Source organism: Temnothorax nylanderi, unplaced genomic scaffold (genome assembly GCF_030848795.1).
Source record: "Temnothorax nylanderi isolate EJ_2023f unplaced genomic scaffold, tnyl_v1.0 TNYL_tig0057_pilon, whole genome shotgun sequence".
NCBI classification, from domain to species: Eukaryota; Metazoa; Arthropoda; class Insecta; order Hymenoptera; family Formicidae; genus Temnothorax; species Temnothorax nylanderi.
In genome coordinates, this window is record NW_027249119.1 from 318796 (window position 1) to 336979 (window position 18184).

Below are 18184 nucleotides of genomic sequence, written 5' to 3' on the forward strand. Positions count from 1 at the left end.
AAAGAATGCTACATTCTTATTGGATGCCCTTTGAAACCCTGCAACTTTTGTCCAAAACATTTCTTTTTATTTATTATCAGAACTATTCGGTCTTGAAATTGGGTGTGAAGTTAACACCCCATTTTTTCAATTACATTTTTCATATAGTATTAATCGCTGGAACTCTTTTTATAAACATGAAAATATTCCTATATAGATACTCTTCGAAAAGAAGCTGGAACTCTCTAATCAGAACTATTAAATTTTAAAGTAGGGGTGCCAACTTCACACACCCTTTTATTTTACTTTAAGTTTTTATATATTTAGCCGTCTCAACTAAATGCCGCATCCTGTACAAGATTCTCTCATATACAGAAGTTTCCTTGGACCGAGGTAGTTACAGACTACGCTAAGAGACTTAGCTGTACGATGTTGAAACACACCGTATACGATGAATCTTATAAGCAGCTTATACACAGTTTGTATCACAGTTTAACGTGTAAGTTTCCGTGCTTGTCCAGCCTATCACGAAGATCTTAACAACACAAGCAATCGTTGTAAAAGTATACAATGTGTTCAGGAAGACCGCACGCACACATGCATAACCGTTATTGACAAAGACTGCAAAATGTTATTAATCATAAAATATTTAGATATTATTGACAAAGACTGTAAAATGTTATTATATCATAAAATATTTAGATACTTTCTGTAGTAGCAATTATAAAGAGTAGATTACATTGGACACACACACACACACACACACACACACACACACACACACACACACACTTCAGATGAAAAAGATCAATTTCTAATAAATGATTGTAGATCATTGACAATTAATGAAAAAAATGACTTATTGTTTTTTATATTTATATTTTCATAACAACGTAAAGATTTTAAAATTTTGCTATTATATTATATAATATTTAGATATTTTCTACAGCAATTATAGAAATTATTATCTATAATATTATCTAATCAATTAGGCAGATTCCACAATTATTAGTCGTATGTCGGATGTTGAAACGCAGCCGATGATCCAGAGAATTTGTTTTCGAAAAAGAAAATATGTCGATGGAAGAAACGTTCTCTTATAACTTATAAGTTGTAAGGGAACGTTTTTCCCTAAGGGATAGGTTGAAGGTTGAAGGCACTTTCCCCCTCTCAACCGAGGGAAAACTACCAAAAAAAGGGAACATTTTTTCTAGAGACCCTACAATAAGAGTCTGGCTATACGGTAGCAACTTTTGATTGGTTTGCCAATCAAAAAAGACAGAAAGAGATAGAGAGAACGAGAAAGCGATAGTGAATGTATAATATATCCTTCTCTCTCGTAGAATTTTGAGAAAATCGCCTTAAGCCCGTGTCACACTACGTATCGCGGACGCGGATCGGATTGAGATATTGCGGATCGCGGATCGTAATCTGGCCAATCGATGAACAGTTTATTTGTGATTGGCTGAATTCCGATCCACGATCCGTAATCCCAATCCGATCCGCGTCCGCGATACGTAGTGTGACACGGGCTTTACGGCCCTGGGGCCCTATTCTTGAAAAATATCGCATACGATATGTCATGAATATCACACTCTGCAACCAATAGCACACTTGCAACGTGTGATTTTCTAGTGACATTCCTAAAATATCGTATGCGATATTTTTCGAGAATAGGGCCCATGGACTCTTATTATAGGGACTTTAGTTTTTTCTAACTTTGACGTCCTCTGGTGGGCAAACTTTGGTACCCATACAGAAAAATGAATATTACCATGTTCTTTCTTATAAAAAACTGAAGGGAATAGGATAGGTACGAATAAAAATCGCTCTGGTCATGTCGGTAGTGTTCATTGTAAGCGAAGGAGTATGCGACAAGATAATTACTTATTTATCTTGCATGCGCGTCCTCTGAAAAAGGAGTAACGAGGAGCGCGGAAAGTGCGGGCATCCTACCGAATTCTCTCATAAATATATTCAGATTTTCCGCGGTGGTTTCTGATATTTATTGTATCGTCGTCGAAACGCGCGGCGCGCGACAGCGTAGCGGACAAAGCGTAGTTTGGTCCGAGGTGACTAAGCGGCAATATTGTGGCGCCTCGCCGTTGGCAATACGCCATGTGCATCTATTATAAGTCTGGGTTCGTAGCCGCAAACCGACGTACCCTAGACCTTCACCTCGAGTTTCCCCCGCAATTCTAACGTTGGCTATCAATGCTTTTGCCTAAAGCAAGGGTTACAATCGACACGATTAGAAACTTCAATAATTTGAAGATTATACCCACTTGCGTAGTTACGCATTCGTTAATCATTAACAATTATGGTCCCGTTTTTTACTTATATTGCCTTTTTATTAGATTTGTTTAAAATACAGAATATTTTTAATCATTTTTAAATATCTAATAATTTCTTTGTTTGCATAAAATGTATTTATCACATAAAATGTGTAATTATTACATAAAAACAATTACTTCATGACAGGTCATCGATGAATAATAATAAAAACCACGAAATTACCTATATATTTATATAAATAAATTAGTAAGTAAAAATAAAACTTTAATTTGAAATATTTTATAATACAATATGTTATAATATTTGTTTTGTCGGACAAAAAATATTCTTGTGCTTGCATTGCTAAATCGATGAAGCTATATTGATCGATCCGTATAGAACAAAGACTTGAGTGTACTTTAAAAGTGCGTGACCGTCGTGTGAACACGCGTGCGACGAATTTTAATGTCACAACGGACAAGCATTACTTTCATACAGAGAGCGGCTTAGAGAGGATGGAATTAGTGGGCTAACAAATGTACTGTCAGAAAAAATCTGTCCCTTGAGCGACGCAGGTAGTCCATCCGATTTAAAAATGCATGTTGATGCATTCCAAAACATCGAATACGAAAAGAAGATAAAGAATATCGATATCGTTCATTTATTCCATAGAATAAAGAATATGAGAACCATAGATAAAATTTAAAATTCATATGGAATCGTTATAAAAAAAATGAGAGAGGAGAGAGAGAGATCACACAGGCGAAATATCCCAGATTTATATGTTAGAATTTTTCTTTTACAACTATTCACTGTAAACTTCCTGTGTATATTGCTTCTTTTTTTAATTATAAGGTGATACAGTTTTGATGTTACAGAACCATAAAGCTATCTTAAAATATGATTTAGTTCAGAATGTCTGTTGCGCGCAGCCTTTGATTAAAAAGGATCAAACATCCTAAGGCGGAAACCTTGCAAAATGAGAAGACGAAAATCGCGAGGTAAGCGCAACGTATCTTGGAGGTAGCGTGATTAAACGAATGAAAGGGAGAAGACGTCGTGTAAGATCGTCCTTATGTAAAGACTACGTATACAAAGTAAAGAAACGGCATCTTGCATGTGACGACGGAAATTAGATACCCTGCGGAGGAACGCTATTATGTGGGTAAACTCAAGAAGGCCGATCCCTCTCGAATATCCATCGAGGCAAGATTTTGTTCTACGGGGCGATAATGTTCCGTACTGAAAGATCCCCGCGCAATATTGATCCGCCATGATTGGCGCTTATTGTACGTGAAAGTTTCAGCCCACGGGGAAGAGATAATTTTCCATATAAAATAGCCTTCTCATCTCGGGACACAAGATTGTTATTAAATTTATAAATAGCAACACTGTGTCGCTGTTTCCAGCGATAAAACTATGCAGGTGATTTCGTCGGATTTAAACGGCGCGGCGACGCTGCAGAATGCGTGAATCTTCATATCTCACGGTAATAGTATTTTTCTGTGAAGAAAGATTTGCCGTAGAATATATATTTCACGGGAATACATTTTGATGCGACAGTATTTCGCGCGAGGATGAGCAAGGATATTTCGTTCGACGACAAAAGTGTTTGTTGAAAACCGGAGATGCATCTCCGTGGTGCGAAATACTTTTATTGATAGGTATGACGAAGACGATTGCAACGAACAGCGCTCGAATTCAATTATGCAAAATATGCCCGCTTTTAATACATCTTTTAAGAGGATAGGAAATATAAAACTGAAAAATATATAAGAAATATAATATGTAAACTTATTATCAAAGTTTATTGTTTAAGCAATATTTAAATAAATAAAGTTATATTTAAAGAAATTAAAAAATAACGCGTTCTTTAAAAATATTTTCTATATAGAAATATTAATATTATGATAATAATATAGAATATTTCTGATATACTAATGATTAATGATTGAAGTGACCAACTGATTATTACATAAATTGTTATTAATAACTATTTGTTACAATTTTACACATTTTATACACAAATGTTGTCAAATTTTTTATTCATTTGTACTGTGTATTTGCAAATCTTGAATAGCTAAAATTAGAATAAAATAAAACAATTTTTTTAATTTTAAGATAAAATTTTTTCCAATTAATTTCTACAACGACCACTTCGCTATTTAAAGAATAAGATCAATTTGTTTACGCTCGATTGCAAAAATCTCCCGTATGATATCCGCGACTTTACGAGCCTTCAGCTCATCATACTCTCCTGTTCTAAATCGGTCATCAACTTCTTATCTGGAATCAGTCGTCTAAGCCTTAGTTGCAGAGCAGTACTTACGACCGGGGCGAGGAGGAAGCTCACGTTGCATGGGAATTGGATTAGCAGCCGGAGAAACGGTAAGAGCAATTTCCGCGATAGTATCTGAACACGAGGAAGGGCATGAAGCCCTCTGATACGCCGCATGGTAGGGCAGCTGATATAGCGATAGGACCTCGTCGTGAGGGTTGATGCGACGTACGTATGGGGCTAATCCAGCACGCGACGCTACCTGGCAATAGTCTCCTCTAATTTGCATCGTAATGCCCGCCCGTTGTCCAACGATTCTTTCGGATCGTATCGACATATCGCTACGTCATCGTAATTTCGCGCGATATCGCGCGACTATTTCGCAAATAAATCAGCGGGGCGTCTGCCTGTCCCACTGGTCTCGCAGTCTCGTCTCGATCTAAACGAGTCTGACAAATGTAGAATGGTACCTGAACGACGTGGAATCGGATTAATAGCCGGAGAAATGCTAATAGAAATTTCGATGGTATCTGCGCGTACGCCGTAGGGCGTGGTGTAACAATGCATCTCGTCGCAAATAATGGATGCTGATGTGTCTGCGCTCGTACGGCCTACCGAGCTCGTTTGTGACTACCTTACGGCGATTGTCACTGTAGTTTAATACTGCAGGTATTGCCCCCTTTGTCTTTGCTTAGTGTGCTCCGTCCGCATTGCGACATAATAATTTTCCTCACATCTTGAGAAATTAATTATATATGATTACCAAGAGTCGCGGCTTCTTCTTATTCCTTCTCATTATAGGAGCCATAAATAAACTTGCCAAACACACAAATAAAACGATTGTGATATATATATATATTTTTTTTCTGCAAGCAGAAAAATTCCATGGTTTATAATACATTTTGGCAGCGAGCCAACAAAGAAGCTCAGAGCGCAAAGTTATACAAGTAGTTGGAGATATTTATATTGCGTTTTGAAAGGTATACACAATCGATTATCTTTACTACCTTAAGCTTGTCGCTGACCTAAAGTCATTTGCTTCTTATTTAATTAACTGTTTCAAGCTTTACTTAACGTCTTATCGAATGTCAGTCATTTAATCATACTACGGCGGTTATATAGCGGTCTGTACAACACCCCGTCTATAGACGGTATGCAGCGTGGAAATTGAATTAGTTGCCGCTGGAACGGTGAGAGCAATTTCCCCGATAGTATCTACACACAGTGCCTAGGTCAAAGGAAAATGATAAACTCCGCAGTAGATTGTGCAACAATGAAAGTACATTGATATACTGGAGTGTTACTCCTATGCATTTTGCGGCTGCATTAAATTCCAGAGCTCTTTCAGTATAAAGACACGCTGACAGACGATGCGGAAATGATGCATTAAAAACGAATTAAATAAACAAATATAAATAAGTAAAGAAGGTATAAGTTTGCAGATATATATTTATTATATTTATAAATTTATTTAACTTCGCTCAGTAACACGCTTAAATATTTTGATCATCAGGTATATATATATCATTTCGAAACGTAATATAATAATTAATCTTTCGTTCTGCGAAATATTTTATGATTTATCTCTTCTCAAAACAAAATCTTCGGGACAACGGAGAAGTACCTCCGAAGTTCAATCCGGAATCTATAGACATCCTGCATGCTTCGGGACATGGTCGCAAAAAGCTCGGAAATCGCGCGATGCAAAAAATCGCATGAGCATAGTACACAAGTGAAAACGGATGTTGGGACACGCTGTCGTTAAACGTCTATCTCACGCTTTATCTGAAGGCGGCCGCCGGGTCCAGCTGTAGGACAGCGAGCTCGCGAGCTAGGTACATAGGAATTGGATTAGCAGACGGAGAAACGGTAAGAGCAATTTCCGCGATAGTATCTGCACACAAGAGACAGAGAGAGAGAGAGAGAGAGAGAGAGAGAGAAAGAGCAGGGGAGAGAGGGAACGGGGAACGAGACACTGATACGTTCCTCCGTGGTAGGTTGTCCCCGCAACAAGCGAAGCGCCCCGGTGTTAATTACGCGCAATTGTCTGCGAGATCAGTGGCTTCAGCCAGCCAACGAGCCAGCGCCAACCGACCGACCATCCCTGTACTCTACTTGCCACGGTTTATAACGAGATACGCTGCTGTATACGGTAACAATCATTATCACGCTCGTGTTAACGCACCGCCACCACCGCCGCGATTATGGAATGGCAGCAGCACGCCTTTAATCTCTATGCTGGCTTGCGTAAGCTGTTTGTGCTTTTGCGAGGATCGTATCACGTTGCAGCGATACCTGATGGTATGGGTCGGACCGATCGCTCGAAGAGCATATATCGAGACCTTATCACGTCATTATTGAGTTACCAAATCCTGTTTATTGCAATGGATATTGTTTACACAATTCGTTTTTGAATATTATTTATCTCCGTCCACGCTGTCTTGTGTATTATTTGAAAGAAAGTCTCGTTCTCGTTACTCACCTCGTACGCGAAAACGGAGAGACACGCAGAAGAGAGGAAAAATAATTTAAAGTGCGCCAAAGCGGGTTTCCTCTTAAATAAATAAGCATGATGGACTGCCTGATCCTGATGTGGAAACTCAAGAGATGGTCGATTTATCTCTGTAATGTTTTGTGCGTCAAATAGTACTTGGTAAAGTACATCGTCGTGTCTGCTACATTTACTTTTCGATAACATTTAACAAATATAACTCTTTGAAAGAAAACTCTTTAATTAAAAGTTGTAATTAATTCATGCGATCAAAAGTGGACAAAATCGCGAAGGTCCAACCATTCTGATGTCAAGTCATTCTGATTACGTGATAATACTGGAATAAAAACTGCTTGGAGGAAAATTCGCTTCAATGTTCGATTTAAGAAATGCTTCGATTGTTTCGATAGAAACAATGTAGCGTAATACATCTCTACATAATTACTGCTGAATTTCGAGAAAAGATAACAATTCTGTAATTTTATCTTGGGTAAGCTTTCAAATGATAGACGATGCAATATGCAACGCAAAGTTCCAAGCATTAACAGGCATGCAGGAGGCGTGCACGATAATGCACGATAATGCGCAATCTATAAACGTTTTTTTGGTCCATGAGAGGGGTAAAAAGGTCTAGACAATCGCCACGGTTTTGTTAGAGCATCGACGCGATTACCGGCGTGCGGTATGCGGCTGATTATGCTGTTGGTCTAGCTTATGCACACAATATATACATACATTGTGCATTAACGCACGCTACGGTATAATAACAGTTTGGCTAGCGCGTGTGTGAGCGAAGACAAAAGATTTAGGTGATTGCCACGCTAGTTAGCGTATCATTATGATCGCGGAATGGCAGATTGCGATTAACTGACAGTGTAATGGGCATGCCCACACACGGCAACGTTATGTTACGTTAATATTACGTTGATATCTAAGTAGAGCATCATTAGTATTGCGGTATGTGCGGTTTATACGTAGTTTGAAGTGCGAATATACTTTTTTGCAATATTTCTAAATAGATTTCTAAATATATTTAATTTGTGACGAAATTATTATCATACTCCAAATATCTATTATTACTGCAGGATAGTGAATCCATTCGGTAGCGGTCTTTAAATCGATTACTAATAAAATATACATATCTAATCGATCGAGATTAAGTCGAAGCCTGACTACTGTATTTAATCATTCATGTAAACTCTCGTTTTTCGTCGGTTACCTCCGATAGATACAACGATGGAAATAGAAGCGCGCAGAAGATATCTTCTGCAAAAAAAAAATTATATCTAATAACAACTCTTTATCCTTAGCTAATTATATTTAATTATATTTAGTTATGTTTATAGTTTTGTTTGTAGAAAAATTACAAAAATTGTTTTTTTTTTAAACCAAATTTGCACGATACACCGTGCAACAGAGTATATATACGTACATAATAAACGTATATAAGTATGGCTTCTAAAACATTCACTTTGTGTGTATTTTGTTCTTTATTCTTTTCTCTATGTGTGAGTAAAACGTAAAACTGTAATTATATATTTAGGTATATTTAGTTTATAGGGAAACTACAAAAAATTGCTTCTCTTTAATCAAATTTGTATAATACACCATGCAACAGTCAACGTATGTACATATAATAAACGTATAAATATAGCTTTTGAAATATTTTTTGCGTGTATTTTGTTTTCTAACGCAAGGATTATATTTGTAAAAAAGGCTAAAGTTGAATGCCTAATGCAGTAAGTAGAAAATAGAGACAGCGGAAAACTCCGCCGCACGGATAACACCGAGACAAGAATTTCCGCGAGCCACGCCCGCGAGAGTGTGCTATTCGGGATATAGATTGGACGGGACTTAATTACAAATATAATTAAAACACAGTGCCTGTTTATAAAGCAATTTTGCAAGTAAAATGCCACACGCGCGCGGCTCCTCTCGTTATCACGAAATATAAATATGTTTTGCGCATCGCGCGCTAATAAAGAAGTAAAATAATTTACACGTAGAGCATATGAAGCTCGCGTTTGATGCTAATGTATGTTTAAAAATAATGCTTCCAGTCAGCGTTTGTTATAATCTTAATTGCTCGTTAGTACATATATATATATATATATATATATATATGCATCGCGCGTGGCAGGAGGGAAAATTTTTCGTGTACTTCATATTTCGTAATACAAGATTTATTTAACGGCGCGAACGCGAAACAATTCTCGCTGAAACAAGAAATATTTTGCATAATGTATATGTACGCGCCTTAATTAATCTATTCACAGATACATGGTATGGTTGGAGATAGAAGGAGATTTAATTATTCAAGGGTGCGAGAGATAGACGCGAGGGCGTGTTATTCCAGTCGCGTCTGCTTTAAACAATCCTCCTCTTAGAGTCGCGCCAATTAAACTTCGATAGTTACCTAATTTTAAGTGAAAGGTTAAAGGTTCCGTCTTAATTTAAACAATGGCATCGTGATTGAATCGAAGAACACACATAGTATATACCCTTTCTCCTATGTCCTATGTACAGTAAGGGAGGAACATATACTTCGAGATAATATACAACTTAATTAAACTTGACGCATTTCCATTTTGTCAGAAAATAAAGTAGGTAATCATAATATATTCATATTATCATGCAATTTTTTGCAATATGATGACTGATATTTAATTACAGAAATCTCACAATCAGTCTCAGCAATCTCAGTTCAATCCAGATAGCAATACAATCTATTTTCTGGAGCATCTAAGACGGTCTCTTTATTCGCAACGGAATACATGATAATCACCAATAATTATAATATGCGATAAAATGTATTCAATGGCTTTGAAAGATATGCATGCTCTATCCAAGAGACAATAATCGCGCGTGTTCCACATGCTGCGTGCAATGCGACCGCCCTGCGCGACAATCGACCACGTTGTTATGCGACGTGTTTAATTAAAGATTCGGTGCAAATGAGTTTCGCGAGCACGTCGTAACTCGGCTCGTAACCGGGTCACGAGGACTCGCACGGGTGCACGCATCTTCTGCTGATTATGGCCAGACAGGATAGAAATATAGCGGCGCATTGTAGAACGAAACAGTATTTCAGTAGGGCGGACCATGTGTTTAGAACAGTTTTAGAAGACCTTAGAAAATTATATTTATGCGTAATAAGCAGAAAATGAGAAGTATCTCGTTTTTCACAACTTTAAAGAGAGTTGCTCTTACGTGAAAGTAAATAAAAAAAAAATTCATGTGTTTAAAAGATGAGCTAAGATAAAATAAAACGAGATAAGATATTTAAAAAAATTCAGAAGGTGCTATTCTTCCGATTTTTCATGCTTATATTGAATTTTAAAAGAGTTATCGACGGTAAATAAAATAATTTGCTTTAATAGAAATATTTAATTTTATATACAAAACGTTAAATTAGATTCTTCTAAAGTATGATTAAGTATAATTAAAAAAAAATAAAATTTTCGACTTTTGTATAAAATATTTATAGGAAATTTTAGAGAATTTATAGCATCGTACAAACACTGTTCCAAAATGTTAGTAACGTAAAAATTCCACGCCAGAAAAACTGTGGCGTCTATGCAAGGTTGCCTAATGCGCGGCAAAATGGACATGGCGCTATTCTTTTGTGCCGAGCGGGAAAAGTAAAAGAATGACGGACATTATGCAAAAAACCGCACAATTGCAGCGTAAGAAGATTGGCAGACAAGGTATTATGAAGCGTTTTATTAAAGATCTCGCGCAAACGCATTTCGCATGCTTGTCGGAACTTTGTGACCGCCGCGCCGGTTATCTCGTCGCATCGTGCGCAATGCGTTTACGCATACTTTACGCATAATGTGTGCGCATAAATTCGCGGCTTGAAAGGGCATCTAACTGAAAATGAATGGCGCGTGTTATAGCGTAAATTAAACTCGTACACGTATTTAGCTATGTGTCTGTTATACTAAAATACCAAGGAGAATTATGAGAAAAAAAGATATCTTTGAAATGGGGCCGGATCGAGAGCATCGATTTCCTAATACTGATAAATTGATTTCTGTCCGTGCGACATAAATAAATCCGAATGGCATAAAACTATTTCATATACGCTAAATCATATGATATACATCGTTAAATTATAACAAACGCGCTTGCCGAGGAAATTAACGTTGTGCGCGTTTTTATCTTAAAATTTCTCGTTAATATTCACGACGCGGTCATAATTTTTATAAATACATTTATTGAAGTTTTATCGCATGCATTATAATCGACAGAATGTAATATAAAGCTGTCGCCGATATCGGATGGGAGCGCCTCATTTATTGCGTTTTCATATATTACAGTCCTCGTACTCGCACATGCAAAAGTGCTAACGCGGGCAAAAAGTGTCGTACAATGCAATCACTAAATGGAATGTCTCACAAAGCAGAACTTTAAATCGTTTATTCTTATTAATAAGGATAAATAATTCTGCGAAATCCTTGCTTGGTGCTTACACGTTATTTCAGGAACGGATCAAAATTCAGATATCAAAATTGCGGCATAAAGCGACGAGCAATGTACATATATCCGCGCGGCAAGAATATCTAATTAAGAACATTGCTGTATTTTCGGTATCGTTACCCATTCTCCGAAAAATCGGATTCCCAATTAAGAGTTTCCGGTGTAAAAAATGCACCGAGGACTTTCCCACGCAGTAAATCGTAAGGAGACGCCACTGCAACGTGAAACTTGCAATTCCGAGCAAGTCGAAAGCAAAACCACAGCAGCGATGCACAAACGTGGGTAAAATTTCTCGCGCGATCTCGGATTTCCGCGCGCCTCAGTTTCGGAAAACGAGAATTGAAAACGACTTTTGTCGCCAACTCCTGCACCGCACGCATATCTCACATGGCAAAAAAAAAAGAGAAAGAGAAAATCTGCAAGATTCGTAAGGATACCTTGGTAACAATATCCCTGAGATATCCCGCATAAGAGCACGAGATATTTCCGAGATATCTACTGGGATATATACGCTTTTCCGTTTTTTTTATAGCACCCAAGATATTCTCAGATTGTCGCACGAATTTTCCTTACAATTTTCACACATCTCTCATTAATACTTTTTTTTTGAATATCCTATACGAGAGCTTTAAAGAGTATAAAATTTATATAATAGATATATTGGCAATGATTTAAGAAAAAAATCGAGATATATATGCGTGCGGATTTATGATACTTAATGCGATTTCAGTACATCTCGCAGATATTTGTGCAAGAGCAAAGTCGCGCGGATGAACGACGCGGGCGTCTCGCCTGCGAGAGGTACGGAAACACGCGCGCGCGTACGAGATAGTGCGTGTCCTAAGCGTCTCGGTGGTATACGCGTGACATGCATTAATGCAACGCGACTCGGACGCCTCTCGGCACTCCAAGCTCGGCCTCTCGTAAAACGCGCCGTAGTGCAGGGCGTGATTGCGCCGCACTTAATGGGCCTTTAACCCCTGCGCGCTCCAACGGACCGTTCCACGGCACGGAGACTTCCGGTACAATTTTCCCATTGAAGACAGCCCCGCTGCCCCATTAAAATCCCCTTTCCTCCCCTCTCTTCCCTTTTCTACTGCCCCTCTTGGGCGAACACCTTTCCTCTTGCAGGACCGCCTTGTTGTACCGAATAAAGTAATAGTTTTTGAATGCCTTTTTCAATTTGTTAGACTTTTATCGTTACGTTTTATGCTTTTATGCTATTACCGTATTTCGAGAAGACGAAGAGCTAAAAGGAAAAATTATATTCGCATGTGGAATTTGAATATTAAGAGGAGTTAAAAAGAACTCACTTATCATATTTTTAACTTTTTTAGTCATGCACGGAAAGAACGGTTTTGCTCAAGTATCTAAAAATTTAGTTAGATACAGATCTGAAAATAATTTTGTTGCACCATCAAAATAATTACGTAGAACACTCAAACTGATTGCTAAAATGTTAAAAATTTTTTACAGCATTATCATCATACTTCAGCGATCTATTATAATTATTTTTATGGTGCAACAAAATTATTTTCAGATCTGCATCTAGCTAAATTTTCAAGTACTTCAGCAAAACCGTTCTTTCTGTGTGGTAATTAAAAGCGTCCCACGTGCTAATTATTTTGTTTTTCTTTATAACTGGCATTCGCTAACTTATTAATAAATTTCTCAATCATTACTCCGCTAGAAAATGTTTATTTTTAATTAACTTGGCGACTTTGATGTGAAAGATTTTAATTCGGCCAGGAAACGGTTGAGATAGCCTCGCATCTCATTCTTTCTCTCTTTTTCTCTAGTCCTCTATTCTCGTTGTTACATCCTTCCCTTCGGTCCCCTTCACTCCGAGTATGATGAATGGGACACTGAAGGATCGGCGAACCCAAATCGAAATTTGCGCCGTCGATGCGCGCGCGCGCGCGCGTACCATTCCCGTCCTTTCCACGACGTGACGGAAATTAAAGAGGCCGTAATTAATCCCCACTCTCCTAAGTGTCCCGAAACCTTGGTACCCGCTTTGAAGCGTATCTCCTCGCGTTACCGAGAGAACGCCGTTGCCCGGAATTACGTGACCATACTACTATAATACCGACGACTTTTACATTCACGCCAGGATGCCTATTTATGATAATTCGGCCGCTTCATGGTCGAGCGAAAGAGATTTGTGACGTTTCCGTGGTATTGTCGGAAAATATTCGGCGTTTTCACGAACGCGTTTTCAAAAGTGTCAAGGAGATACGATCGCGTGCTCGAAAGGCGTTTATACGTGCCACGTAATACACTTTCGCTCATAAAAATGCACGATATGGAAGAAGAGTGCTTGTCTTGCAAGTTACAGAGTTTCAACTTGTCGCTTGTTGTTTGCAATGTACACAATTGTGTAAAACGACTGCAACGTACAAAATGACATGAGTTTTTAGCGCAGTGGATATAAATTATTACGCAATAGTGCGGTTTGCTTACGTGGATAATTAAGAAACTTTTAAACTCGCATTTTTGTTTATGATTCATTTTAAAGAATGTTTGGATACTACTTTATTATTTTGCGATGGAATCGTGATAGTGGTATTATTTATGATTTTTCACACAAAATATATCTATTTCGCTATATTTTTATTTCTTTAGCGATAATATACCTAATTATCTGAAGATTGAAACGGTTCTCACTTATTTTGATCTGTGCCTGCCGCTGTAACTTTACTTTTTCGTATCATCGAGGCCTCGTCGCTCACTGCTGTTTATCGTTCCAGTACTAGAGAGAACGTTCCCTCGTAATAGATTAATCGAGTACTCGAGAAAAACGGTAAGAGACGATCGTGAACTTCACGAGTGTTTGGATCGGAGGAGCATCGAGTCTGTCTAGAGAGAAAACCTTTTCAGCTATCGCACGTACTTTAGCTGTGCCTTTCGTTCTCTCATTTCATCCAGGCTCTTCAGCGAACATGACGAATTAGAGCGAGGGATCCAGGAGTGGTCCAAATCGAGCGGCGAAATTTTCTACGTTAATACTACTCGCGTTTAAAGGTATCACGGTTAAATGACGATGATGTAGCGGAAATTGAGCGCACGAGAGGAGTATAATTAACTCCTTTGGCTACTATCCAGAATACCCGCATTTTTGTGTCATACTTTTTGCGATTATTTCCATCTGTATTTTCCGACCGTTCCATCAACGCTGAGGGAAAAATTTGTTTTTTGTGAAAATACCTTTGATCTTTTAAACGAGATCAAAGCGGATTACTTTTAACACGCGCTACAATTTATCGTTTATTGTTCAATACGCATTTCTTTAATCTTTTACTTAATACGTACTTCTTTAATCTTTTTGATATTGTTATCTCTTTTGACTAAAACATTAAAAAATTTGCACGTACAGCACGTGCATATTTTTGTCACACTATCAAATGTCACATTATGCCTTTTCATGCTATAAATATGAAATATATAAAATATGAGCACAAATATATTAACGTTATGCAATTAATAATTTTAAAAATATATAGTATTATATAAAACATCAAGAAAGCATTTGAAAAAATTACAAGCGCGATAACACGGGTTACAGTTTTTACTTGAATTATTCCGTTAAATTTCCCAGTGCAGTCATGAGAAAGACAATTCGCAACGAAGTGGAAAAGGGAAAAGTGCAAGATTCACATTCCAAATACTACGGCAACAGTTGATTAAATGCGTAAGGAATAAAAAGCGCGGCCCCATGATTATCGCACTTTGCATCGACATTAAAGGCACAGTCTGGAATTAAATTAAACGAGCTTCGCGCGATCAGCTTCATCTGCCTGGAATGCACGATGAGTTATGACAAAAGTTATGACAAACAACGAAAAGCCGAGTTGCGCGTTCGAGATCCTAACGCGGAACGTTATCGTAACGAGCTTCGAGACAGATGTGTCGAGAAATTTAACGTCTATTTTCCACGGTGATATATTGGTCTTGATTATAATTTCCCTCTCAAGCATCGTTGTGCAAGCGCCCTTAAGTTCAACGTTCGTTAGCTGCCGTCAAAGAGACACGGACGACTTTGATTCTCTTGCTCCGGCCGGAAGCCTCTGGGATCGACAATCATCGCTTGTGTTCTCGTTTTATATCCGTATATTTTTTCTTCATCCGAGAGAGGCGCTAGATAGCTTGGAAAAACATCCGCGTTTCGCTTTGCAACCTCTCGTCAGGTTGTGGAGTATTTGCCGTAAAAAGAACTCAACGAAAAAGAATCTTACTTTGCACTTCAGTTGCTTCAAGGCTATTTGCAATAATAAAATTATAACGCAAAAGTTGACACAGATCAGATATATGAAAATCATAACGTAGAAAACAAGGCAGAGAGTATATCGTAAAATAAAAAAATACAAAATGATCTACAGATTAATTTACAAGAAATCGTTGTCGTACTCGGCTTTATCTGCCTTTCATACTCTTTATTAATACAATATACAATTATAAATCTACCTCACGTCCGCCGTAAAAATTCTAACGCGCCGTTCGCGTGTTCGCGCCGGTCGCAATTAATCGATCCTTCTTTCGGTGAGTTCGCGAAATTCGCGGCTGCTCGAAAACCCCGAGATAGACACGCCCGATAAAGGCAGTGGTCAATTACGTACGGTACAAACGAGGGCCTGTTGAAACAAACTCGTGCAACTCGCGCGTTTGTGTCCGAGCCCGTACGAACCGGTCGTCGGGGCTACTTAAACCCGCGTGTAACGCGAGTTGAAAGGCCATTTGAAATCCGAGATCCTTAGCACAGCTGTCTCCCTGCATATAATCTCGGCGTGCCGGCCGGGCCGCCGAGAGAGAGAGAGAGAGAGAGAGAGAGCTGATGTCCCTCGCTGCAAATTCAAATGAAGAAAGAAGCCGTGCTCTCTCGGCTCTTTATCCCGGTATTAATTGAACGGCCGTGCGCGCGATTCGATAACCAAAACGCATCGTCGCGTCGCTCGGTACGAGCCGCTAATTAGGCGCGGGCCGAGATGAGACAATGTATTGTTCCCAGTTTGCATTCCAGGGAAATACGAAAATTAAATTAGTGGTTTTGCGTGTGCTATCAATTGCCGTGATTTCTGTTATCTCGACGAGCGTTTTATCGAATTAAACGGAGTTATTTTAAGACTTTATTTTTCCGGATTATATATATGTATATATGTGTGTAATATAGTAAAAAATATATGTATTATATATAGGTTGCCGGAAAGATATATTAGATAATTTCACAAGTTGTGATATCTCGGGATTAATATTACACGCCTCGCATTAATCACTTTGTGCTCTGTGCTTCCTCAACCGTGTCCTCATATCACAGCGGTGTACATGACACGTTGGTAACTTTCGCACAAATTCCTACAAACACCAATTCGTTACCGTGCTCATGCTTGATAAGTAACACTTAGCGAACACGCAGTATCTTAGTAATTTACATTCGCTAGGGCGATGTCGCGATCGGAAACGAGCATTACACGAGGCTCTCAGAACATGTCGCTTATCGTCACACGAGATATCGCGAACGTGATAAACCACGCGGGAATAGCCTTGCATACGTGGGTGCGACACTTCCCGTGAGAATCTTAGGGAAGCCTCTCATCCCGGTCCGTCTATCGCATGAGAATTACGATCTCGCGGAATCGACGCGTGCGGCGAAAAATTTTGTACCCCACGAGCCGTAACGGCCGGCCGCGTCGTGGTTCCGTCCGTCCTTTCGCGGGCGGTCGACACGTGCGCGAATTAAACGGGCTGCTATTTACGGGCGACGATTGTCGATACCCGCGCGTATATTCCCGGGAACGGCTGTCCTAACAGGTTTCAACCACGCTCCACATTCGCCGGGAGGGGTCAGTGAACCGCGAACGCGCGCGCGCGGGTATCAGATACGATGACAATGCCGATATTTCGTTCGCGCGGCGAAAGTGTCCGCGATATTTCAGGGCAAAGCAACGGCGCCTGGGAGAATCCGAGGGGGGGGGGGGCGCGCGCGCGCGCGTGTGCAATAAAACGCGCGATATTTTCTCCCGGCGGGGATATTGAAACGCTCTCCGTTTCACCATCCGGGCGCCGTGATCTCGCGCGAAGCGACGATAAAGACGAACGGCGTTCGCTTTTGTGACCGGGGAAAATCCTCTCCCGCGCGCGAAGGAGAAGCCGAAGCGCGCGCGTTTATTCGGAGCGGTGTGGTCGCGTCGTTATCCGCGATAAATAATGATAATTTCGCCGGTTATCCAGCGTCTCCCGCGATGACACGCTCGTAACCGTGAGCGTTATCACTTCACGGGGTGAAATTGCGTCGATAATTCAACCGGTGAAATAATAAACAGCACTTCGCTCGCGCCGGCCGGCGAGCTTATACAACGCTGTCCTGGCGCCGCGCATAGTTCGAAACTTTATCACTTTGCATAATACGATCTTTGCGTGACGCGATGTCATTGCGTTATCGTCGACCGGCCGCGCTGTGCAAAAACGCACCGGTTTCAGTGACGCAAGGATTCGCGGGTAGCTGATGAGTACGAACGACCGACTGCTATTTGAGAAATTGCGGTAAATTAGCTGGATAATCGCTGTTTATCACGCTCGAGATATGATCCCACTTTGCTAAACGCGCCGGGAGTAGTTTCTGCTTCAAATAACTCATACGATCTTCACCTCTCTCAGTTAAAGAATTTTGACGACTTTGTAATAGA

The 18184-nt window shown here is 39.4% G+C and overlaps 1 protein-coding gene across 11 annotated transcripts in view; it reads right to left on the bottom strand.

Annotated features, from left to right (window-relative positions):
* The window catches only part of LOC139773086 (dystrophin, isoforms A/C/F/G/H), a 470778-nt gene that overhangs the window by 15854 nt on the left and 436740 nt on the right, over positions 1-18184 (bottom strand). The gene's annotated exons all lie outside the window — the stretch shown is intronic.